The 27,411-nt window shown below is 37.3% G+C and overlaps 1 long non-coding RNA gene across 1 annotated transcript; it reads left to right on the forward strand.

Moving 5' to 3' along the window:
• The first annotated feature begins 618 nt into the window (after positions 1–618).
• LOC141569553 (uncharacterized) lies at positions 619–27,411 on the forward strand. Its single transcript, XR_012493268.1, has 8 exons — positions 619–911; positions 4,630–4,713; positions 4,809–4,839; positions 8,189–8,315; positions 21,774–21,830; positions 23,666–23,779; positions 26,182–26,289; positions 27,172–27,411. It is a non-coding gene; the product is annotated as an uncharacterized LOC141569553 (long non-coding RNA).

Below are 27,411 nucleotides of genomic sequence, written 5' to 3' on the forward strand. Positions count from 1 at the left end.
TCATTGTATTACCCTTGATGTCCTGAATGGCATCAAAATGTCTTCCTTTCCATATTTCCTTTATCTTCAGGTAAAGAAAGAAGTCATTGGGGGCCAGATCAGGTGAGTAGGGAGGATGTTCCAACTCACCTGATCTGGCCCCCGGTGACTTCTTTCTTTTTTGTTTCCTGGCTAAAAACTCCCTCACACTCAGTGCTATATGAGCTGGTGCATTGTCATGATGCAAGAGCCATGAATTGTTTGCAAAAAGTTCAGGTCATCTAACTCTTTCACGCAGCCCTTTCAGTACTTCCAAGTAGTAAACTTGGTTAACTTTTTGTCCATTTGGTACAAATTCATAATGAATAATCCCTTTGATGTCAAAAAAGATTAGCAACTTCGGTGTAACAAGTTCGTGAACTTAATTGTCAGGACTTGTGTGCATATACGTACAAATTGAATAATAGAAATTTTGAGGAATATCATTTGAAAATGTTCATGTTAGCTGTTTCTGAGTGGAAAATTTTAGTTTGTTTCAATTTTCTTTTTTGTACTTTTCAGTATTGTCCAAAATTTTTGTAAGGGTCATGTATTATTCATTCATTCTACTTTTAGGTTATGTTGTTTATAATTGATTATATAATCGCCTGTTAGACAAGTCCGTTAACTATTTCTTAATTATCTCTTTATCACAGATGTATAGTTAGTGTGTAGTAGGATGGATGGGTTAATTGGTGGATGGATGGATAGGTGGATGAATTAAAGAAATGCAGGAAATGCAGGCTCAGCTGGGTAGGATATATGTAATTCTATTTATTCTCCTGTGTGCCTCACCTTTCTTGTGATCTCTTTAAGTCTCCAGCATGCATTGCGTACTTCCATTTCAAATAGACCAGTTGTGAAAGTTTCACCAAACAGAGCTTGGTCTGCAGGTAATATAACTCTATTATGTGATTATGTCAGTAATTATTGAGGACAGGATTACAATCTTTTCTTCCACTGCTTAGCTACCTACTTTGTCTGCTGCCTCTTCCTGAAGCAGTCTTTGACCTAGCAATTCCATTTCCAGGAATTTATCATATATGTTCACAGTTGTGAAATGATAAATTAATAGGAATATCATTTGCAACATTGTAATAGCAAATGACTGTCAATAAGGGGCTTGTTTTCATGTACTAAAATGGAATGATCTCCAAGATGGATTGTTAAGTGGAAAATGAGCAAGATGTGAAACAAAGTATAGGAGTATGCTATCATCTTTGTTTTTAAAAGCAGAAAAAAGAAACAATATATATATATTTTTATAATTTCTTTAAAAAAAAGAATCATACTTCTCTAAAGATATACAAGAAATGAATAAACTACACTTCCTCTAAGAAGAACTTGATGGCTCATAGAAAGAGATGGGTGGGAGAGTCTTTACTGTGTACCATTTTGTACATGTAAATAATTACTAATTAAAAGATAACTAGTACAAAGAAATGCGCGCGTGCACACGCACACACACATACACACACATACATAAAGTGTGACATCTTATAATTCTTGACATGTAAGTCCTTTGTAATTTCTTAAGGTTAGTTTGCGTCATACTTCAGTAGTGTGCCAGGTATACAACTTATACCAACTTACAAGAGCCCGTTAAATTCTCAGGAATTTTGCAAGCTGCTTGATGGTACTTTGGTAATTTGAAATTGGCCGTGATGGAAGTACTTACACCACAGGAATGGACAAACACTATAAAACAGGCCTTTTTTTTTTTTTTTTTTTGAGAGCTGGTTGTTATACATTTACTGGCACATGACTGCTCATGATCAGGCATATTCTGTTTTTTAATGGGTGATTATTTTTCAGTGATGTTACTTGATCCTCTAGACATGTTGAGCTATGTTATCATAAGGTCTATATGCATCTGAAGTAGTTTGTTTTTAATTTAACTCAAACACTTAAACTGTATTTATTTTAAATATTGCTTTTATTTTTCTTTTGTGCATATATTCCCAATGGATACACCTTCTTCGATTTCAACATGTGAGTTTAACCAAAGCTATGATGAACTTAAGTCTCGTGAGTAAAACCAGATATATATATATACATATATATGTGTGTGCACGTATATATGTATATATATATATATATATATATATATATATATATATTTATATATATATATGTGTGTGTGTGTGTGTGTGTCTGTATATATGTGTGTGTGTGTATATATATACATATATAGTGAAAACTGTATATTTGCTCCATTTCCAAAAGAGTGACAACTTTTCTGAGTCCCTATAGTTTGGGAATCATCAGTGCTTACAACAGATATTACAAAATGATTAAATGTAGTGGTTGACAAGCTGTGGATTCAGCCTGCTGTGAACGTGCATCCCAAGTAGAGTATAGGGCAGATAGGGGATCTACTGCTACGCTGTTATAAAGGCCTATGGACCTGATTACCTACGGACCCAAACTGACTGCTGGTGATCTCCACACATGCCACCCAGAACACTTGGCCCATAGAACTGTAAAACCAGAGTGCGTGGGTTCAAATTTCACTCTAACATTCATGGACTTAATGACCTTGGGTAGGCCACTTAACTTCTCTGTGCCTCAGCTGCCTTATCCTTATAAGGTTGCTATCAGGATAAATGATTCAATACGTGTAGTGTACTTAGAACAGGGCCTGACCCCTGTGTAACTTAGAAAAGAATTTTTAAATTTCATGTATAGAGGGATCTCCTAATTATCTTTTTTGTTATTGAATTCTAGCTTACTTGCGCTATGTTAGAGAACCTTCTCTATAATTTCAGTCCTTTGGAATTTGTTGATACTTGCTTCATTGCCCAGCATATAATCTTTCTTTTCTTTTTCTTTTTCTTTTTTTTTTTTTGGCAAAAGTTTCATGTACACCTGAAAACTGTATCCTGTCTTTGTTGGGTACAGTGTCAATGAGGTTGAGGTTGTTAATAGTATTGTTCAAATCCTCTATATGTTAATTGATTATTTTGTCTGCTTGTTCTTATAGTTACTAAGAAAGGTATGTTAATAGTTCCCCTATTTGCTCTTGAAGTACTTTAAGTTCTTTAAGAAGTTATGTAATACAGATCAGGTTTTTGTACCCATCACAGCACGGCTCTTGTCAATGCCACCAGTGACCTCCATATTGTAAAATCCAATGTTAATTTCTCAGTCTTCATCTTACTGGGACACCTCAACAGCATTGGACATAGTCCATCACTCCGTCTTCTTTGATATACTTTCTTCAGTTTGCTGCTTGATTTTCTTCTTATCTAACTCTTAGCTCTTCTTTTAGACTTTTTTCACTGACTCATCCTCATTTCTCTTCTTTATCTATACTTACTCATTTCCGAGATAACCTCATCCAGACTCATGGCCTTAAATACCATTTACATGATAAGGAATCCAAAAGTAGTATCTCCAGCTACAGCCATTGCTCTTAAACTCCAGAACTGTATATGTAAGCGTCTATTCAATGGTTTCACTTGCATATGTAGTAGGATTTCAAAACTCAGCATGTTCCAAACTAAGCTCCTGATACTCCACCCCAAACCTGCTTTTCCCCATCTCAGTTAATGGCGAACCACAATTCATTTCTTCTACTCTCTCAGGCCAAAGCTTTGGAATTACCCTTGACTCCTTTCTTTCAGTCACACTCCACATTTAGTCCATCAGGGAATCCATTGACTTAATCTTCAAAACATATCCAGAAGTTGGACACTTCTCAGTACCTCCAGTGCTACTGCCCTAGTCCAAGTTACCGTTATCTCTTACCTGGATGACTACAACAGCTTTCTTACCACCTGCCGGCTTCTGCCTTTGCCCACTACAGTCTGTTCTTTACATAGCTGTCAGAGTGATCTCATCAAAATACAAGTCAGATAGATCATGTCTCCTCTGTTCAAAGCCATCCAATGGCTTCCCCATTTTAGGGAAGTTGACCTGAGATGGTGGCCTCAGAGGAAAAGCCAAAGTCCTTATAATTCTTTCCCCGTCCCTCCATTGCCTTTCTGACTCCTTTGATCACTCTGGCTCTAGACACATTGGCCTCCTCACTATTCTTCAAGCACACTGAGCACACTCCTTCCTGCGGTCCTTTGCTCATGCTGTTCCTTCTGCTGGATCCACATGGTTCACTCTCTTACATCCTTCACTTTTTTTACTTAAAAGTCCCCTTCTCAGCGAGCCCTTCCTATCTAAAATTTAAATATCCCCATTCCTCACCAGCATATCATACCCCTTTCTCTGATAATTTTTCTTTGGCAGTTAGCTCGATCTAATATATACTTTATTTCTCTTGGTTATTTTCTGTCTCCAGGGGAGTGTAAACTACACCAAGGCAGGGATTTTTATGTTGTTGTTGTTTTTTTTAAATTCACTGCTGTATATTTAGCACCTAGTACAATGCCTAGTACATAACAAGTGCTAAATTAAAATTTAATGATTAACTTAACATGACTTTATTTATACTCATTGACCTAATAATTTGAGGCCCTATTAGTTTCTAATGGGAAGGTACATAGAAGTCGTTACTGTATTGATGTAAATTTGGCTTAGATTTTCTTCTAATTATGTCTCTCATTTTCAGATTATTTTTTCTACTTGATATATTACAACCATCATTACCTTCATAAGACCACACACCTGTGGAAGCTAGATGGCAAGGTGAACCAATCATAGCAAACAACCTGCACAGCTCATTTTCCAGCATTGTAGGAAGTAAGCGTCCATTTTTAAACAAGTAAATAAATAAAGCATTTTAAGAAAAAAATATACAAAAATAGTGTAACTTTTGTGTTTGTTTTATAAAACAGGACTTATCTTTGAAGACGTCCCGATCAACAAGTAAGTTTTATTGTTTAAAAAGGACGGCCAGTAAATATGTACATGTTAGAGGAAGGAACTCATGAGAGTAACAACTAGGAAATAATTACTTTAAATTAGCTATGGGAATCATTTCTTATAGAACTCTACAATATGTGAATTTTTTTACTTAATTAAAGTGAAGAATTTATTTGTTATATACTAACTCAATTTTTATAGAGAAAGTTCTTGGTTAAAGTGTATTGTATTACATGGTTCTCCTCATACCCCCATGACAATCCCTTTATGGTTCATTTGAAGGCTCTTCTTTTTCTAGGCATGTTTTAAATATTGGCATTCCTCCTAGGTTTTGTATTCTTGGTTCTTTTCTTTATGATATAGAATGTGTTAAATGAGTAATACTTATTTTTTATTAAACAAAGACAATAAAACTACCAGGTCAGCATCATACAATAATACTACTTTAGTGAGTGAATCCTACATTTTCAGCCCTCCACCAAAAAAAGGAGACAAATGGAAACCAAAAGAAGGCAGAATCAATAATAATAAGAATATTAATAATGTGGAATGTAAGGTTAACAGCACTAAACAGAATAAGGAGGGATGTCATATAATGATAAAAGGCACTATTTATGGAGATAGAATAGTCTTAATAGTGTATGCACAAAGCTAAATACATAAAGCAAAAATTATTAGAAATACATGGAGAACTTGAGAAAAATGCAATTGTAATGGGCGATTTCAAACCACCTCCTTCATTATTGGACAGATCTAATAGATAAAACACAAGTAAAAACATAGAGGCACTTAAATAATACACAATGAATAAATAATAAACTTGTGTGTGTGCACACATACACACACATACACAGACAGAATGTTTATTTTTTTTAAAGCAGTCACACAGAAACCTTAGCAGAAAACGAAAGAATTTTACAGGCTACATTCTCTCATAATCCAGTAAAATTAGAAATAATAAATAGTTGACCATGAAAATCTTAACTACTTATAAATTTTAAAATGTAAACCTTTTGCCAAAGAGGAAACCAAAAAGCAAGCTATCAACCACTTAGAGGTACTGAAAAAGAGAAATTCATACCAAAGCTAATGGAGCACTGTGAGAGCTAAGCTCAGGGGAAAATTTTAGTCATTTTTTAAAAAGAGAAATTAATTTAATTTTTAATCTTAAGAAAGTAGATATAAAATAATAAAAAATATATTGGGTGACTAAATTTATAAAGATAAAAGCTTAAATTAATAGAATTGCAAACAAAAACGAATAAATCCAAAACTTATTTCTTTGTGAAGTCCAATAAAAAAAGCTCCTCTGAATAAACAGAAAAGAGAATGTAAAAGTATACAACATAAGGAATAAGAGTGCTGACATACACCCCAATAAACTTTAATTTAAAAAAAAAAAGAGAGCTGACATAACCAGATATAGGAGAGATTAAAATAATTATGGGTGAATACTTTGTGCAACTGTTTGGCAACAACATATTTGAAAATTGAGAGGAAATTGATTATTTCTAAGAAAAATATAAATAACAAATCCATCCCAGAAGAAGCAGAAACATATATAGAACAATTACCACCTAAGTTTTTCCAAAAAGGAATTGAAGATCCTGAGTTCATGGCTGAGCTTTATCTTGCCCTTGAAAAATAGGAAAGTTCAATTCCAAGCTATAGAAAGCAGGGAAGACCCACAATTCCGTATATGAAAAGATATAACCTTAATATCAAAGCCCAACAAAGATAGGAAGCTGCTGACCCATCTCACTTATTCATTATAGATGTCAGAATTCTAAATAAAATAGTCACAAACAAAATCCAGAAATATGTTTTAAAATCCTGCTACCTGTACAGACTGCCTCTTTACTCTTGGAGCATGTTTTGTGAAACACCCTGTCTGGGATGGTAGCAGTAAGGGTGGTGTAATGAAAAGTGAATGCGTCTGGGACATGTTTTGGAGGCAGAGTTGATAGCACTTGGTGTTAGAGGTGAGGGGAAAAGACTGATTGAGGGATGGTGCTTAGGTTTTTTCCTTGAGCTACTTACTACATGGATCATAGTGTCACATATTGTGATGGGAAAGATTGGAAGAGAAATAGTTTAAGTAGGTAAGTTGAATCAAGAGTTCTGTTTTGATGTGTTATGTTTGAGATATGTATTAGACATCCAAGAGGCAGGTAGACATATGAGTCTGGATATTAGGGCTGGAGATAAAAAATTGAGTCATAAAGCCATAAGACTAGGTTCACTTATCTTCATCTTGGTAGAGAATAAAGTGGATAATGGAAGGTCCAGAATTAAACTTTCAAAACAACCTAATATTGTAGAGGTTGAATGTAGAAGGTGTCAAGAATAGAGGAAAACAAAGCACATAGATAAAGATTAAATTTAGATAATTCAAATGACAAATATTGAATAAATATGAGCTTTTAAAGACAAGACCCATATCTTAGAATTAACACTAAAGTGTATGCAGAATAGAGTATTAAATGATTTGGTGGAGGAGGTGAAATAGATGTGAAAGATAAAGATAATAATCTTAACCACTGGTATAGAGTATAGGCTCCTAGTCCTGCCATTAATTGACTGTAGGACCTTAAGCAAGATACTTGCCTTCTCTGAGCCTCAGACTTCTCATCCGTAAAATGAGAGCTTATACTACTTCCTTCACATGGTTGTTATGAGAATTAAATGATATTTAAGATTATGAAAACACCTAACAGAACCTAGTAAGAATAGTTGTCCAATAAGAGTTTATTTCTTTTTCTTTCTATTTATTCTCTTATTTATACAAACTATTTCCTATCTCCCGTTATTTTTCTCCTAGTAACTCTAATTCTATGAAGCAGATAAGTAAAGCATTGTTTATCCCACTTTTACAAGTAAGGAAAGAGGTTGAGCTACCTAATCAAGGTTATACAGCTAGTGAATAGCCTAGTGGGGCTTAGAATTCAATACTTGTCTTACCCTACCACCCTTTTGACCTACCACCATGGAGAGTACTTGTTGTTTTTTCTCTAAATCTATTAAAATAGTTTAGAATGTATTCATTTAAGTCACTTTATTTATGGGAAACTGCTGCTGATGAATTCTTTCTGTGAACTCTCAAACTTTATTGGGGAATTTAAATTTGGCATTATCTATCGAAACAAAGCTGAAACATTTCGTTTTGTAATGATAACTCAATTTCATGTGAAAAATAGCCAGTGGTCTTTTTCTGCCTTTGTTTTGTGATTCCTTCCTATCTCTTACCAGTTGGTAAGCATAAAGATTGTCTCAAAGGCCATATCCTGACTAGATGTTTAAATGGTAGCTTTGTCATTCCCCCAAATGGGCTTATTTATAAATCCAATTTTAGATTTGACATGAAATGGCATCAATCTTCAGAGATGGATATTGCTGATGAAATAAACTGGCATTTGAGTCTCTGCACCTATACATCAGCCTTCTGGAATCCCATTTCTAGTTCTCCTGCTTCCTACGTGGTAACATTTGTCATATATTATTACCTTACTTTTTCTTTTAACTTTTTTGATATATACGCATAGAAATTTGTATGAAGGGAGTAGAGCAAGAAATGTTATCTTTGTAAACAATTTTAATGTATTGTGCTAAGATTTGTTGTCGACATATTAAGCTAACTGTTCCACAAATTAAAATGTAAAAGTCAGATTTAGAACTTCCGTAAGGTCTATAGTTCTTTCCCCATCACAGAATCTTCACTTTCACTATTTTGCTCCACATTTATTGAGCACCTATTATGTATCAGGGACCGTTCTGAGAGCTAAAGATACAGGAGCTGTAGAGCAGATAGACATGGCATCACATAGAGGCATTGAATATTATAAGTGTGAAGGTGGAATACTTAAGAGGGTGTGTTGGTTAATTTCATAAAGGAGCAGAACATGAGGGCAAAGGAGATGAGGTGAGTTGACAGTCACTGATTGGCAAATTGGGCCTTCTAAGTAAGAGGGAGCAGTGTGAGCAAAGGCAGGAAACTCCATGGGCTGTTTGGAGAACTGGCTATAACAGGTGAGATGAGTGCAACCAGAGGTAAAGCTAGAGCATTTACCAGAGACCAGGTCTCCTAGGAACTTGTATAGGAGTTTGGGCTTTATCTTATACGCAGTGGGGAGCCAAAGCTATAACATGACCATGTTTATGTTTCTGAAAGGTTACTCTGTGAGCATTGTGAAAGATGGATAGTCGGGAACTAAGACATGGATTGGGCAAGTCAGTTAGAAATATTTTCAAGTCATCTGAGCAAGAGATCTAGAGCGGCCTGCTACAGGATGCTAGAATGGTGTCAGTAGATCGAAAGGGAGATTTAAGAGATAGGTATGCAGATAGAATTGATAGGAGTTGTTAAGGGATTGAACGTTGAAATATGGCTCCCCAATCAATTATCTACAATTCTAAAATTCAGAAAGCTCCAGAAAACAAACATTTTCTTTAAGTTTGTAGCAAACACTTTCAGCTGAAAAACTTTACCTGGATTATGAGGCTATAGTCATTAATTATCTCACTAAGTGTAAGTATTGATGCATGAATTTTGCATTTTCCTGCAGAAATATTACTGTCTTTGATTACAGGGTGCTATTCCAGCTCCCCTGGCGTGTTACTAATATGTTCTATGTGTAATTTCTAAATTACAAAACGTTCTGAATTCCAAAACACATTTGGCCCCAAGGACTTAAGGATGTAGACCAGGGCTATTTTTGTATGATTTTGCTTTAAAACTCCATTGGTCCAACTGAGGGAATTGCATGCTTAATACAGGACATAGATGACGAAAAATCTAGAAAGGCTATAGGAAGTTTTGGGTTTGGAATAAAATGGACAAGCTGCAGAAACAACATAACAATTTGGGTCAAATTTATGTTCAAAAAGGTATTAAGAGTATTCCCTTATTTTCCTTTTTTAAAAATAATTTTTATTTCTCAATTACAGTTGACATGCAATATTGTATTACTACTTTCAATGAACAACATAGTGATCAAACATTTATATAATTTACAAAGTGATCACCCTGATAAATCTAGTACCCCGCTGGTACTATACATAGTTATTACAATATTATTGACTATAATCCCTATGCTCTACTTTACATCCCTGTGACTCTTTGTTTTTCAATTACAGTTGACAATATTATTTTATATTAGTTTCAGGTGTACAGCATAGTGGTTAGACGTTTATATAATTTATGCAGTGATCCCCCTGATGTATCTAGTACCCATCTGACTCCACACATAGTTATTATAATACTATTAACTATATTCCCCATGCTGTACTTTACATCCCCATGACTATTTTGTAACTGCCAGTTTGTACTTCTTTTCTTTACACTTTAGTTATTTTGACATTCAATATTATATTAATTTCAGATGTACAGCTTAGTGGTTAGACATTTGTATAATTTAAGAAGTGATCCCCCTGACTAGTCTAGTACCCATCTGGCACTACACATACATATTACCATATTATTGTCTATATTCCCTATGGTTTATTTTATATCCCCATGACTATTTTGTAACTACCAATTTGTACTTCTTAATCTCTTCACCTTTTCACCCTGACCCCTAACCGCCTCACATCCATCACCCCAGAAAATCTAGTACCCATCTGACACCATACATAGTTATTACAATATTATTGACGATATTCTTTATGCTGTACCCTACATACCCATAGCTGCTTTGTAACAACCACTATATACTTCTTAATCTCTTCAACTTTTATACCCATCCCCCCACCCTTTTCCCATAAGGCAGCCATCAATTTGTTCTCTGTATCTATGAGTTTGTTTCTGTTTTGTTTGTTCATTTATTTTGTTCTTTAGATTACACATATAAGTGAAGTCATATGGTATTTGTCTTTTTCTGTCTGGCTTATTTCACTTAGCATGATACCCTCTAGGACCATCCATGTTGTCATAAATGGTAAGATTTCATTCTTTTTTATGGCCAAGTAATATTCCAGTTTTTATATGTACCACAACTTTTTTATCCAATTGTCTATTGATGGACACTTACGTTGCTTCCATATCTTAGCTATTGTAAATAATGCTGAACATAGGGATGCATATGTCTTTTTTTTTTTAAGATTTTATTGGGGAAGGGGAACAGGACTTTATTGGGGAACAGTGTGTACTTCCAGGCCTTTTTTCCAAGTCAAGTTGTTGTCCTTTCAATCTTAGTTGTGGAGGGTGCAGCTCAGCTCCAGGTCTAGTTGCTGTTGCTAGTTGCCGCGGGCGCAGCCCACCATCCCTTGCAGGAGTCCAACCGGCAACCTTGTGGTTGAGAGACGGTGCTCCAACCAACTGAGCCATCCGGGAGCTCAGCGGCAGCTCAGCTCAAGGTGCCGTGTTCAATCTTAGTTGCAGGGGGCAGAGCCCACCATCCCTTGCAGGACTCGAGGAGTTGAACCAGCAACCTTGTGGTTGAGAGCCCACTGGCCCATGTGGGAATCAACCCGGCAGCCTTCAGACTTAGAAGCATGGAGCTCTAACCGCCTGAGCCACCGGGCCAGCCCTGCATATGTCTTTTTGAATTAGTGTTTCAGATTTCTTCAGATAAAAACCCAGAAGTGGTATTTCAATGTTTTGAAGAATCTCCATACTGTTTTCCATAATGACTATACTAATTTACATTTCCATCAACAGTATACAAGGGTTCCTTTTTAAGCCATCTGGTCCTAGGCTTTTCTTTGTTGGGAGGTTTTTGATTACTGATTCAATCTCCTTACTAGTTATAGATTTATTATTCAGATTTTCTCTTTCTTCATGAGTCAGTATATTGTTTTTTCAATCACTACGAATTAGACATAAGTATTATGTTTTTAGAGTCAGTGTTTTTTTAGATTAAACTACACTATTTGCCACTTTCTTTCTCATCATTCCTTATTGCATTTTATATCTTCCGTGTGGGATCACCTGAAGTACATCTTTAAAATTTTCTTTATTTGGAGTGTATTAATGGCCAACTCAATTTTTGTTTTTCTGGGTATCCCCTTCTAGTTTGACATTTACTTTCTTTTAATACTCTAAAGATATCATTCCACTCTCTCTGGATTCTACCACTACCATTGACGAGTCAGCTTTCAGTCTGATTATTTTATGTTTGCAGGTATGGTAGACAGAATAATGTCCCCCCAGAGATTTCTACATCCTAATCCATGGAACTTCTGAATATGTTTAGTTACATGGCAAAGGGGAATTAAAGTTGTAGGTAGAATTAATGTTGCTAATCAAATAATCTTAACATAGGGAGATTAGCATGGATAATCCAGGTGGGCCCAATATAATCACAAGGGTTCTTAAACATAGGAAATAGAGTCAAGACAGTCAGGGAAAGAGGTGTGATGATGGAAGAAAGTTCAGAATAATGCCACATTGCTGGCTTTGAAGATAGAGTAAGGGGGTCACAAGCCAAGGAATGGAGGTGGCCTCTAGTAGCTGGAAAGGGTAATTAAACAGATTCTCCCCCAGAGACTCCAGAAGGAATGCAGCCCTGCTGACACCTCAGTTTTAGCCCAGTGACACCCATGTCAGACTTCTGACTTCTAGAACTGTAAGATAATAAATTGGTATTTAAGCCACTAAGTTTGAGGTAATTTGTTATGATTGCGATAGAAAACTAATACAGTAGATATTCTCAATTGTTTTATTGCTTTTAAGATTTTCCTTTTATTTTTAAAAATTTATTTATTTATTTTTAGTTTTAGGTGTACAAAACAATATAGTGATTAGACATTTATATAGATTTTGTCTTTTTCTAATTAGTTTTACAATGATACTTCTAGGGACTGATTTATTTATTTATTTATTTATTTACTTACTTACTTGTCCTGCTTAAGAATCATTTGGGCTTCCAGAATGAGGATTAATGATTTTTCTCTCAGTTCTAAAAATTCTTAGCTATGTTACCTCTAAATATTGACTCTTCTTCTTTCTCTCTAGTGCCTTCACTGGTACTCCAATTAGACCTTTTTTAAGCCTTCTCTCTCTCTTCCCTGTTTCTTAACATCTCTCTCATATTTTCCATTTTCTTATCTCTATGTGCTTCATTCTGGGTAATTCCTCCAAATTTATATTCTAGTTTACAAACTTTCTCTCCATATCTGTCTAATTTGCTATTTACGTGTACCTCATCCATTGAAGGTTTGTGTTTTTTGTTTTGGTATATTTTACTGAAATCTAACATTCATATAGAAAAATGTACAAAGGAGTTTTCTTTTTTTGAAATTTATTGTGGTGACAATTGTTAGTAAAGTTACATAGATTTCAGGTGTACAATTCTGCATTACATCATCTATAAATCCCATTGAGTGCTCACCACGCAGAGTCAGTTCTCCTTCCATCACCATATATTTGATCCCCCTTACCCTCATCTCCCACCCCCCTCCCCTCTTACCCTCTGGTAACCACTAAACTATTGTCTGTGTCTATGAGTTTTTGTTTCTCATTTGTTTGTCTTGTTCTTTTGTTGATTTTGGTTCATATACCACATATCAGTGAAATCACATGGTTCTCTGCTTTTTCTGTCTGACTTATTTCGGTTAGCATTATACTCTCAAGATCCATCCATGTTGTCACAAATGTTCCTATATCATCTTTTCTTACCTCGGGATAGTATTCCATTGTGTATATATACCACAACTTCTTTATCCATTCATCTATCGAAGGACATTTTGGTTGTTTCCATGTCTTGGCCACAGTAAACAAAGCTGCAATGAACATTGGAGCACATGTGTCTTTATGGATAAATGTTTTCAGATTTTTGGGTAGATACCCAGGAGAGGGATTGCTGGGTCATATGGTAATTCTATTCGTAATTTTTGAGGAACCTCCACACTGCCTTCCATAACGGCTGCACCAGTCTGCATTCCCACCAACAGTGTATGAGGGTTCCTTTTTCTCCACAGCCTCTCCAACACTTGTTACTATTTGTCTTGTTGATGATAGCCATTCTGACTGGGGTGAGGTGATATCTCATTGTGGTTTTGATTTGCATTTCTCTGATGATTAGTGATGTTGAGCATTTTTTCATATGTCTATTTGCCATTTGTATGTCCTCTTTGGAGAAATGTCTCTTCAAGTCCTCTGCCCATTTTTCAATTGGGTTGTTTGTTTTTTTGTTGTTGAGTTGCATGAGTTCCTTGTATATTCTGGATATTAGCCTCTTATCGGAGGCACTGTTTGCAAAAATCTTCTCCCATTCAGTTGGTGGCCTCTTTATTTTGTCAATGGTTTCTTTTGCTGTGCAGAAGCTTTTAAGTTTCATATAGTCCCATTCATTTATTTTAGCTTTTACTTCCATCGCCTTTGGAGTCCAATTCATAAAATGCTTTTGAACCCAAGGTCCATAAGTTTAGTACCTATGTTTTCTTCTATGCAGTTTATTGTGTCAGGTCTTATGCTTAAGTCTTTGATCCATTTTGAATTAATTTTGGTACATGGTGACAAATAGCAGTCCAGTTTCATTCTTTTGCACGTGGCTATCCAATTCTCCCAGCACCATTTATTGAAGAGGCTGTCTTTGCTCCATTGCATGTTTTTAGCTTCTTTGTCAAAAATTATCTGTCCATATTTATGTGGTTTTATTTCTGGGTTCTCAATTCTATTCCATTGGTCTATGTGTCTGTTTTTCTGCCAATACCATGCTGTTTTGATGATTGTAGCCCTGTAGTACAAGCTAAAGTCAGGAAGTGTGATACCTCCACTATTGTTCTCTTTTTTAAGATTGCTTTGGCTATTCGGGGTCTTTTGTGGTTCCAAACAAATCTGAATGATTTTTGTTCTATTTCTTTAAAAAATGCGATTGGGATTTTCATGGGGATTGCATTAAATCTGTATATTGTTTTGGGTAATATGGCCATTTTAACTATGTTGATTCTTCCAATCCATGAGCACGGAATGTCTTTCCATTTCTTTGTGTCTTCTTCAATTTCTTTCAAAAATGTCTTATAGTTTTCAGCATATAGGTCTTTCACATCCTTGGTTAAGTTTATTCCTAGGTATTTTATTCTTTTTGCTGCAATTGCAAAAGGAATTGTTTTTTTGTATTTCTTTTTCTGAGATTTCATTGTTAGTATATAGGAATGCAATGGACTTTTGTACATTGATTTTGTAGCCAGCAACTTTACTGTATTCGTTGATTGTTTCTAATAGCTTTTTGGTGGAGTCTTTAGGGTTTTCTATATATAGCATCATGTCATCTGCAAAGAGTGATAATTTAACTTCTTCATTCCCAATTTGGATGCCTTTTATTTCTTTCTCTTGCCTGATTGCTCTGGCAAGGACTTTAACACTATGTTGAAAAGCAGAGGTGATAGGGGACAGCCCTGTCGTGTTCCTGAACGTAGAGCAAAGGGCTTCAGTTTTTCACCATTAATTATGAGATTAGCTGAGGGCTTGTCATATATGGCCTTTATTATGTTAAGGTATTTTCCTTCTATACCTATTTTATTAAGTGTTTTAATCATAAATGGATGTTGTATCTTGTCAAATGCTTTTCTGCATCAATTGATATAATCATATGATTTTTGTCCTTTATTTTGTTTATGTGATGTATCACATTGATGGCTTTGGGGATGTTGAACCATCCTTGTGCCCCTGGGATGAACCCCACTTGGTCGTGATGAATAATCTTTTTAATGCATTGTTGTATTCGATTTGCTAGAATTTTGTTTAGGATTTTTGCATCTGTATTCATCAGAGATATTGGTCTGTAGTTTTCCTTTTTTGTGTTGTCCTTACCAGGTTTTGGTATCAGGGTAATGTTGGCCTCATAAAATGAGTTAGGGAGTACTGTCTCTTCTTCAATTTTTTGGAAGAGTTTGAGCAGGATTGGTATTAGATCCTCTTTGAAGGTTTGGTAGAATTCACTAGTGAAGCCATCTGGTCCCGGACTTTTGCTTTTGGGAAGGTTTTGGATGACTGATTCAATTTCGTTACTGGTGATCGGTCTGTTTAGATTTTCCAGTTCTTCATGGTTCAGCCTTGGAAGGCTATATGTTTCTAAGAACTTGTCCATTTCTTCTAGGTTATTGAATTTGGTGGCATATAGTCCTTCATAGTATTCTTGGATGATCCTTTGTATTTCTGTGGTGTCCGTGATAACTTCCCCTTTTTCATTTCTGATTTTGTTAATTAGTGTCTTCTCTCTTTTTATCTTAGTGAGTCTAGCCAAGGGTTTGTCAATTTTGTTAATCTTTTCAAAGAACCAGATCTTTGTCACATTAATTTTTCTATTGCTTTTTGTTCTCTATTTCATTTAGTTCTGCTCAGATTTTTGTTATTTCCTTTCTTCTGCTGACCTTGGGTTTCACTTGTTCTTCTTTTTCTAGTTCTTTAAGGTGTAACATGAGGTTATTTATTTGGGATTTTTCTTGTTTCTTGAGATAGGCCTGTAATGATATAAATTTCCCTCTTAAAACTGCTTTCGCTGCATCCCAAAAATTTTGGTAGGATGTATTTTCATTGTCATTTGTTTCTATGTATCTTTTGATCTCTCCTCTAATTTCTTCTTTGACCCAGTCCTTCTTTAAAAGTATGTTGTTTAATCTCCATGTATTTGTGTTTTTCCCGCTTTCTTTTTGCAGTTGATATCCAATTTCAAAGCCTTGTGATCAGAGAATATGCTTGGTATGATTTCAATCTTCTTAAATTTGCTGAGACTGATTTTATGTCCCAATATATGGTCTATCCTTGAGAATGTTCCATGTACACTAGAAAAGAATGTATAGTCTGATGTTTTAGGATGAAGTGCTCTATAAATGTCAATTATGTCCATTTCATCTAATGTGTCATTTAGGGCTGCTATTTCGTTATTTATTTTCTGTTTGGATGATCTATCCATAGCTGTCAATGATGTATTTAAGTCCCCTAGTATAATTGTGTTTTGGTCAATTTCTCCCTTTAGTTCTGTTAGTAGTTGCTTGGTATATTTCGGTGCTCTCCAATTGGGGGCATAAATATTGATGACTGTTATGTCTTGTTATTGTATAGTCCCCTTTACCATTATGAAATGTCCATCTTTGTCTCTTGTTATCTTTTTCACCTGGAAGTCTGTTTCATCTGATATCATTATGGCTACACCTGATTTTCTCTGGGTACCATTTGCTTGGAGTGTCAATTTCCACCCTTTCACTTTGAGTCTATGCTTGTCCTTGTAGCTGAGATGTGTCTCTTGGAGACAGCATATGGTTGGGTTTAGTTTTTTGATCCAATCTGCTACTCTGTGCCTTTTTATTGGTGAGTTCAGTCCATTTACATTTAGGGTGATTATTGATATGTGAGGATTTCCTGTCATTCTATCTTTAGTTTTCTGGTAAGGCTGTGTCTCCATTGTTTCTTTGCCTTTTTTGTTGTTGTCTATTATTTCTGTGTGGTGGTATTCTATGATGTTTCCCTCTGTTTCTTCTTTTATTACAGTATATATTTCAGTTCTGGATTTTTTTTGAGTGGTTACCCTTAAGTTTATGTAAAAGAAAGTTTGACATTTAGAGTATTCCATTTTCTTCAGCACGTTTACTTTCTTCATTCCCGTATTCAGGCTCAGTACTTTACTCTCCCCCTTTTTATGTTTTGGCTACCACAAATTGTCCCTGTTGACGGTGGTCGAATAGCCTCCTTTAGTATTTCTTGTAGTGCAGGTCGTGTATTAGAAAATTCCCTCAGCTTCTGTATGTCTGGAAAGGTCTTTATTCCTCCTTCATATCTAAAGGATATCTTTGCTGGATATATTATTCTTGGCTCATGATTTCTCTCTTTCAATAGTTTGAATATTTGGTTCCACTCCCTCCTGGCTTGTAGAGTTTCTGCTGAAAAATCTGATGATAATCTAATGGGCTTTCCTTTGTAAGTTACCGTCTTCTTTTCCCTGGCTGCCTTGAGGATTCTTTCTTTGTCGTTGATTTTAGACAGCTTCAATACAATGTGCCTTGGAGAAGGCCTGTTTGGATTGAGGTAACTAGGTGTTCTATTTGCTTCTTGGATTCGAGGTCCAGTTCTGTCCACAAGTTTGGGAAGTTCTCATCGACAATTTGTTTGAATATATTCTCTGTTCCTTCTCTCTTTCTTCTCCTTCTGGTATGCCCATTATTCTTATATTGCTCTTTCTGATGGAGTCAGAAAGTTCTTGTAGATTTCTTTCATTTCTTTTAAGTCTCAAGTCTCTTTCTTCTTCCATCTGTGTCATTTCCAGGTTTCTATCTTCGATGTCACTGATTCTTTCCTCCATCTGGTCAACTCTACTACCTAAGCTGGTTATTTCATTCTTAATTTCTTCTATTGAGTTCTTAATCTCCAGAAATTCTATTTGGTTCTTTTTAAAATTTCAATCTCTTTGCTAAAATGCTCATGTTGTTCTTTGATTGTGTTTCTGAGTTCATTTAACTGCCTATCTGTGTTTTCTTGCATCTCGTTGTGTTTTTTCAGAACTGCAATCTTGAATTCTCTGTATTTTAAGTCACATATTTCTATATCTTTAAGTTCCTTTTCTGAAGACTTTTCACTTTCTTTCTGAGCAATCTTGTTGCCTTCATTATTCATGGCAATTACTGATTTACTATTTCTCTTGCTAGACATCTACAGGAGTGGCTTCTGCACAGGTTGTTAGGAAGAGTTCTTTCTTTTGTTTTCCAGTACTTATTGGTAGAATGTTTTATTTTTTCTCTGACTGCAACCTCTTTTTACTCTCCCACACTGTAGTGCTATGTTTTCTCTGCACTATTCCAACTTCTCACACAATGGGGGGATTCCCTGGGAGACGGGCTTCTCCTCTGTTAATAGTTCGTCTAGGTCACAGGGCGCAGTGTCCGTGTGGGTATGCGGAGAGCTTTTGAAGTTCCAAAGCTCTTCCTGCACGAGATTCAGAGCCCGTATGTTTCAGCAGTTCTGTTTACTCCTGCAGGGATCCGCCCAGATAGGTGGGGCCAGGGGTGGAGTGAGTTGTGAGAGGTGGCCCAGAGCAATGGCGGCGACCACCACCACAGCTGGTCCTGCTTCCACAGCTCTCTCCCTTTGCCGGAACTAGTTGGGCTGTGAATCTGTGTCTGTGGTCCACAGTTCTCAGAACAGGAAACATTCTGTTCTTTTGATCTGACACTGCTACTGTTCAGCTTCTAGCACCGGGCAGGTGGGGGCGGGACGAGCTCTGGGAGGGTAGGGAGGGGGAGGCTAGTCTCAGTGCCTAAGGCTCCGTCCTCTGCTCAGCAGTGAGGGCTTAAACCACCATTTTCAGCCTTCTTCCCTCAGTCTTTTCTCCGAGGTCTCTGCCATGAGCGTTGGGTCAGCCGTGTTATATGCTGTCCCCTCAGCCCTGTGGGCCATATGTGGAGCACTAGCAGTCCGAGTTCTTCCCTCTCCCGCAGCTGCGGTAGTTCCGGGAAGCAGCGAGCTCGGAGCACTGGGCTAGGTCTGCGTCCTGCGCCCGCGCGGCTCCGTCTCCGTGCACTTCTCCCTTTCCTCCTCCCTCCACTCGCGTGAATCTCCCACCTGTAGATGATTTCAGTCGGTAGTGGGCCTCTTCGTCTTGCCTGTCTGCTGTGCAGGGAGTCCTTTGTGGAGTTATTGTTGTTCGATTAGTTGTAAATTCCAGGGGAGCTTTATAGAGGCTCACCTCACACCACCATTTTGGTGACGTCCGGAATTTTCATGAAGTGAACATATCCATCTTCAACAAAGTCCTCCTATCATTCAAGCCTTCTGTTGAAGTTTTTATTCTGTGATTTATGGTTTTAATGTCCAAGAGTACATTCTCATTGTTCTTTTTTCATAATATCCTGTTCATTTTTCAAGAACAAAACATTTATTAATATCACTCTGAGAGTAATAATTAAAAATGTAATGTTCTCTTCTGCCTGAGTCTGAACCGAGTGGAGCCTATTTATTATCTCTGTGACCTTGGACAAGGTACAGAACCTCCTCATGCCTCAGTTTTCTCACCTGCAAAATGGGGATAAACATAGCACCTATCTTATAGGTTGTTGTGAATATTAAAGGAGGCAAAACACATAAACTGCTTGGAATAGTGCTATGTCACAGTAAGTGCTTAATAAATATTATCTCACAATATGATGATGGTGATGGTGATGATATGATGATAGCAATTTTGTGGTACAGTACTCCCACCCACTAGCATATGAAACATAGACCATTTGAGTAAATTCCCTCAGTCCTCAGAAAGAGACACGAAAATAGGAAAGCAAGGAAAATAAGCATTCCTCCTAACAATGATGAAGATGCTCTGGGGGAATTGTGAACATGCTGGGCATACTTCTCACTTGATAGAAATTTCTAGACCCTTGCTGCACTTGGTTACTTTCAGGCTTTAATGTTCATATGACTCACCTGGGGGTCTTGTTAAAATGCAGAAGGTCTGGATGGGGATTGAGATTCTGCATTTCTGTCAAGCTCCCAGCTGATGTTGACGCTTCTGGTCCATGGATCAGACTTTGAATAGCAAGTCTTAGAGGAAAGTGTCTGGTAATAGGGTACAAACAGCAAGAATAGAAATTAGTCATGAGACAATTACCAATTTTGGCTCAGAATATATACATATACATATATATATATAATGAAGAAAAAAGTGACGGTTGCTAGATGGTAGGGGATTGGGGGATGGTTGAGAAAGGCGAAGGGATTAGAAAGTACAAATTGGTAGTTACAAAATAGTCATGGGGATATGAAATACAGTATGGGGAATATAAACAATAATATTGTAAAGACTGTGTTGTAAAGTCAGATGGGTACTGTACTTATTGGGGGATCACTTCAGAGATTATATAAGTGCCTAACCACTGCTCTGTACACCTGAAATTAATATAAAATAATATTGAATGTCAACTATGAGATAGATAGATAGATAGATAGATAGATAGATAGATAGATAGATAGATACAGAGATATAGAGATATAGAGATATAGTCATGGGATGTAAAGTCCAGCATAGGGAATATAGTCAATGGTATTGTAATAGCTATGTACGGTGTCAGATGGGTAGTAGACTTGCTGGGGTGATCACTTTGTGAGGGTTGTAAATGTCTAATCATTATGTTATTTTGTACACCTGACACTAATAATAAAATTAAATTCAATTTAAAAAGAATGAGGAACAATTTTTATAGCAGAATTATGAGCCAGGTTGTAAGAATACTTTCAGAAAAATGAGAAAGATTGATATTAAAGATGTGTTTCTGCCTCTTTGTTCAAGCTTTCTGGCCAGTCACCAGCCCTCTGGGGTATGTCTAAGGTCAAAGACCACTGTCTCTCATGTTTTATCAACTAGCAGTAGACAGAGACTAAGACAAGGATTGAAGTTGTGACTGGTATCGGCAAGGAGACTAAATCGGAGTTGAAAGCCAGGCATAATTGGATGTTACACTGATAGCACTAAATATGCTACTCTGCTTTTCATCTGTTGTGATGAAAGCCAAATTATCTTTATTTTTCACATTACCTCATATGTCCAAAAGATGTCATCACCAAAGACTGGAAGGAAACATTGAAAAATTAAGAAAGTTTTATTTGTTAGAGGTAGTGAGATTGTGGTTGAACGTTTTTCTTTCATTTTGTTTTGTAACGTTATCATTTTACTTATGCAGAATAAAAAGAAGAGTCATAACTATTTCTTTCTGAGCTAAAAGTTCCTGTTTCTCTTGGGTATATAATGTCGCCCAAGCAAATTCTTACTCGTCAGGAAAGTTGAGCTCCTGTGAACTCTGCTATAACTTCCAAACAAACAACATACCAGTAATTAGAAGTCCTTGACCCTCCTGATTTTCTCATGTTCAGGGAAAGATCATTGTCCTGGCTGTAAATGGTTTACTATATTTGTTCTTAATATTAAACATATAGCAGACTGTTTTACTGTATCTTATAATATTTCTTATGAAATTTAAGTAGAAAATATACGTGATAGTAACTGACACTTTGGTTCAAGGTACCACCTCCAGAGACCTATTCATTGACTTCAAAGCAAGTGGCTTTATATAAAATGGTAAGAAAAAGTCCTTTTCAGATATCAAGAGTGGGAGATACAGTTCAAACTCCCCATGATTTGCACCAACAGAAAGCAATATGATATAATAACACCAGTCTCCAGTCACCCTCCATTACTTCTTTTCCTCCCATTCTCTCTTGATCCTATTCCAATGAAGGATTCTGCCTGCCCTTGTTCTTATCTCAGTCACAAGTGACGTCCATATTACCATATCCAGTGGTCACTCCTCAGTCCATATCATGTCTTCTCAGTGATATTTGATACAAATGACCACTCCTTCCTCCCTGAATGGCTTTTTTCACTTAACTTCCAGGACATCATGCTCTCAACTGGTTGTTCCTTCTCAGTCTCCTCTTTCCCAACACTAAATATTAGAGTGCCCCAGGATCAATCTTTGAGCACCTTCTCTATGAACACTCACTCCCTTAGTGATTCCATTCGAGTTATGACTTTGAGTGTACATGCATATACTGATGACTTCAGAGCTCTTCAGCCTAGAGCTCTTCCCTGTCACCCAGATTTATATATCTAACTGACTAATTGGCATCTTCACTTCAATGTGTAATAGGCATCTCAAACTTCACGTGTCCAAAACAAGTCCTGAGCTCCCCAAAGCTGTTCTACCCACAGATTCCCCAGTCACAGCTGACGGCAATTCTGTCTTTCCGGTTGTTTGGGTCAAAAACCTTGGAGTCCTTTTTGCTTCTTGATACCCCTCTTTCTTTTGCTCCATATGTGATTCATGAGCAAATGCTATGGGCTTTATTTTCAAATGCATCTTCAGTTTTTCTAAGTCACCATCATCTCTCACCTGGATCACAGCCTCCTACCTGGTCTCCCTGATTCTGCCCTTGTCCCTACAGTCTTTTCCACATTGCAACCAGACTGAGTGGCTTAAGTATATTTTAGATCAAGCCACTCTGCTGCAACTTCCCCCCGTTTCTCCTAGAGTAAAAGCCAAGGTCTGCATGCTACCTCTCTGCCTTCATCTCCTGGCGCTCTTGCCTTTCTTAGTTCATTCAAGGCCTAGGGCTTCCTTGCTGTTCTGTGAGCATACCTGGCACCCTTCTAGCTCAGGGCCTTTGCACTTACTGCACCCTGTGCTTGTAGCACTCTTTCCAGATACCCATTTTGCTCACTACCATATTTCCGTCAGGGATCTGATCAAACGAGTCCTTTCTTTAGTACCCCATCTAAATAGCACCTCAGCATCACCCAGGCACTTCCAACCTCCCTTACCCAGCATTAATTCTCTCCATCGGACTTATGAACGAACACCTGATATATGTTTGTGTTTGTTTACTGTCTGTGACCCCCGACTTCTATGTCAGCCCCTTGAGTGTAGGCTCTTGATCTTGTTCACCACTGCATGCAGACTACGGAGAATAGTACCTTGGACACAGAGGCTGCTCGGTAAATATTTCTTGAAGGAAGACAGAATAACCCACGCCTCTATTAATGGGCATTTAGGTTGTTTCCCCAGTCCACTTTTCAATCTACTCCATGTGATAGAATTTAATAGTTCTCTGTCCTTCTCTTACTCGGCTCTTCTTTTCCTATCAGTCAGCCAGCACATACTCATTAAGCAACTACTATGTTTCAGGTATTGTTTTAAGAGCTGGGAAAAGAGCGATAATCAAAAGAAACCAAAATCCATGGAGTTGTGGGATATACATTCTAGTGGGGGGTGGGGGCCACAACTAATAAATAAAATAAATAAGGTGTGAAGAAAATTAAAGCAGGGAAGAAGTATTAAGAGTATTGGGGTGGGTCTCCAGCTTAAATAGGCTGGTCAGTGAACTTTATTGAGAATGTGACTCATTCTTGAGCAGAAAACTCAAAGAGGAGAGAAAACAGGCTATGTGGAAAATCATTCCAGGGAGAGGGAATGATCAGCGCAAAAGCCCTGACAAGTGTGATGAGAGAGTGGATGAGATCACCGAGGGGTAAGTATAAAGTGGTGCACAGGTCCAAGGAGTGAGCCCCGGGATGAGCTGTCATTGTGGGCATACAGATGAGGAGGAACTTGCGAAGGAGGTAGAAAAGGCAGGGCCAGTGAGGGAAGCGGAATGCTTCTTGAAGCACTCTCCCCTCTTAGATTTGGGAACACCATATGGTCTTAGTTTTCCTCCTGCCTCACACCTCCCTTCAGTCTCTTTTTGGACATCTCTGTATAACGTCTATGACAGTTATTTACCAGGTAATCTCCAAAAGAAGATTAGAGTATTACATGGTGCTGGGTGTGACTGTATGCTAGAAGTAAATGTGGCCCCATGCCTGGAGAAAGCAGACTTAATAAGAATAGAAGGAAACAGGGTAGGTAGAGCTGAGATGCTCCACAGGAAAGGATGGGCCATTAGGGTCCAAATCCCAAAAGGAGTGTGGTAGATTCCAGGTTGGTCATCAGTAATCAAAGGGCATCTATCGTCAGTATAACAGTGCTTGAGGCAAAATGTGTGGCTTGCAGAGTAAAAACTGAAGGGCCCCACGAAAACCAGGTTATATCATGATTCTTTCCAAACAAGTGAACAGAATAGAGCCCATTTCCTAGTGAGTAGAGCCAACAGGAACCAGATACAAAGTAGCCCCAGTGTTGGCTGGATTATGGAATGGGGATCCCACTCAGGTGCGAGTAACCACAGACCCAGGTGGATTGAAGGAGGCATACACACCTGGGTTCCCTAAAAGGAATGAAGACAACATGCGGAGCTATTCTGGGGTTCAACATCTGATGGCATCATGGAAGTGGACCAAGATCTCCATCCTGGGCAAGAGTAATTTTGACGATTTCTAAGCTGCACTGGTTTGTACAGCAAAAAGTCTTAGTGCTTTACTCAGGCTCTTTGTTTAGTCCTGCAGAGGTGGCAGCCCTGTACACTGAAGGTAGCTGGGAGCTGCTTCTAAATTTCTATAAGGTTAAGACAGGAGAAAGGATGGAAAAACTTAACCTTCAGCTTAAGATGTAACCTTACTCTCAACTAAAATTCTTTTTCACTTTTCCTCCATGGGGATAAAAAACACACCCCTATGGGTATTTTTTAAGATCCAAGTACAAAACCTAATAGTAACCTTTGTTAAACTTCATCTTCTTCATTCGGGACCCTATCTCTAGCCTGTCAAGAACATTAAGGTTTCTGATTCTATTTACTATATTAGTTATCCCTTCCAATTATATGTTATTCATATGCTCAATGAGCACGTCGCTACATTTTCATTGATAATTTGGATAAAGGTAACCTGGAGCACCAAGGACAATAGTCCGGCAGCACATGACCAGAAACCCCTTAGCAGGTCAATACAGTAATTATTAGCCTTTAGATATGAGCCATATGAATAGTTTCTAATAGCCAGTTGTCCTTGAGTACATCCCGTATTGCCTCAACTTGTGAGGGAGAAGCACAATAGGTAAAGAGAAGTTGGCTTGGTTAATCATTCCCAGGAGTCAGTGAGGACCTATTTCAGAGCTTTAAACAGGGGAAGGAGATGGTCAGTTCTATATTAATGGGTCTGTGCAACCTTATATCTGTCCTTCATTAAATATCCTTTTATCTTTTGAATATACCGGAGATGCCAAAAAGATGTATACAGTGGACACTTTGCTCAGTGTTGCTCAAGCAGTAGTTCGCTGTAATCAGAAGTGTCTGGATGCTGATGGAACCACTTTGAGCACCTCTTGACTTGTAGTCATCTTTTGTTATCGGTATATGTTATTACAATTTTAATAGTTTTTTTTTCCTTTCTTAAAATGTATATACATTTTTTTGGCACCCTCTGTATTTTAAAATCTGTAAACATAGCAAATCATCACATTGTATATTTTAAATATATACAATTTTATTTGTCAATTATACCTCAATAAAGCTTCACCCACCCCCTTGACCTGGTGTGCCTGCCCTGCCCTCACTCCTTTCACCAGGAAAATTCCTACACATCCTTCACATTTCACTTTTCAATGTTCATATCAACTCATGTACTTGTACTAAAATAGTTCATCGAAGATACATACATACCATTATATATTTAACATGTTCCATGTCTATCTATAAACTTCTATTTCCCATGAGGATTATTGGCCTTGAGATGTAGGAGTTCTATTTCTCATAAAGAGTCCTTGCTTTTCAAGAACTATTCTTTAGGTCTTCTCACTTCACACTTTCTCACTAGCAACTACTTCACAGATCTATTTTTTTCTCTCTTTTATGTATCTGGCACATAACATTCCTTTCAATTGACATTCATTAAAGGTAAAATTTACTCTAGAGAAGCTACTTGTTCTCTTGCATTAGGAGAGCAGTTTATTACCAATTAAATGTTCGCTTTTTCTTTTCTTTTCCACTCGAATTCATAGTATTCAACTCCAGTGATACCTTCTTTCCTAATGGAGCCTCAGGACATGATTTATGCCCAACCAGGCTTAAGGACCCCCAGTTATCTCACTCCATTAGAAAGAAATAAGGTATGTTTGAGCTGTTGCTCCTTGGGGCCTTGGTAGAGATGTGCAGCCACTGAAGGCAGGATCAGTGTTAGAACTGAGTTTTACAATACATATGTCTTTTGTGCACTGTTTGTCACAGAAGAAAAACTAATTCTAACATTCTCATCATTGTAGAAAGACACAGATCTGTGCAGACCTGGTTCTCTACAGATTTGTTTTGTTAAACCTCAACTGGGTTCTGGTAGCTATTTAGCAATCCTTTTTTTTTTTCCCATTGATTTAACCAACCCAACTGTGACCGGTGCGGGAGAGGTGGGTAACTCAGCCTGGAGTTTTCAGAGACAACTTCTCGGAAAAGTGATACTTAAGTTGAATGCTAAGATTTAAAAATAATTAACCATTCAGTGGAGTAAGGAAAGGATATTCCAGACAAACAGATAGGAAAGCACAAAGCACCATGGAAGGTTAAAGGAGGGAATGATTAATTCAGTGGTGGAAGGTTTCAGGGCAGAGAGTCTGAAATGATAAGGATTTCCACCCAGTAGATGTATAGATGATAGAAGTTTGGCATTAAAGGCAGAGAAAACAGCTTGAGCAGAGAAGTGGAAACAGGCAATGGTAACATGGCTGAGTATAGCTGAAGCATATGGTAGAGTGCCATGATCCATGTGTTCGTTACCTCAGAGTATTGTTTTCTAAACATCTTTGTAAGATTTCTTCCATCAGTCTTCAGCCAATGTATTGGGGCCCCTGGTTCCTGAATGTTTGTCTTAGGAGGCCTGACCTCCTAATGAGTAGACTGACCAAGCCTTTTGTGTATAATAATATTTGTAATTTATTTTATAGCCACAAAGAAATACATGGAGAAATGATGTAAGATTTATATGTCTATCTTTTACCCAGACACAATCCGTGTAGAAGTACCAAAGCAAAAAGATTGAAATTCAGAGGTGAAAAAACCAAGATCTTTCCCAGCCTGAACTGAATCACCCACGTCTTCCAAGTAAAATAAACATTCAGTGAAACATCAATACTTTTGCGATTCTTCAATTCAGTGTTTTGGAGGTGATGGACTCTATTTCTCTTATTTTAATAGTTATCCTTCAAAATGATCAAAAACTAAAGTTAATATCTTAATCTCCC

Source organism: Rhinolophus sinicus, chromosome X (assembly GCF_036562045.2).
Source record: "Rhinolophus sinicus isolate RSC01 chromosome X, ASM3656204v1, whole genome shotgun sequence".
NCBI lineage: Eukaryota > Metazoa > Chordata > Mammalia > Chiroptera > Rhinolophidae > Rhinolophus > Rhinolophus sinicus.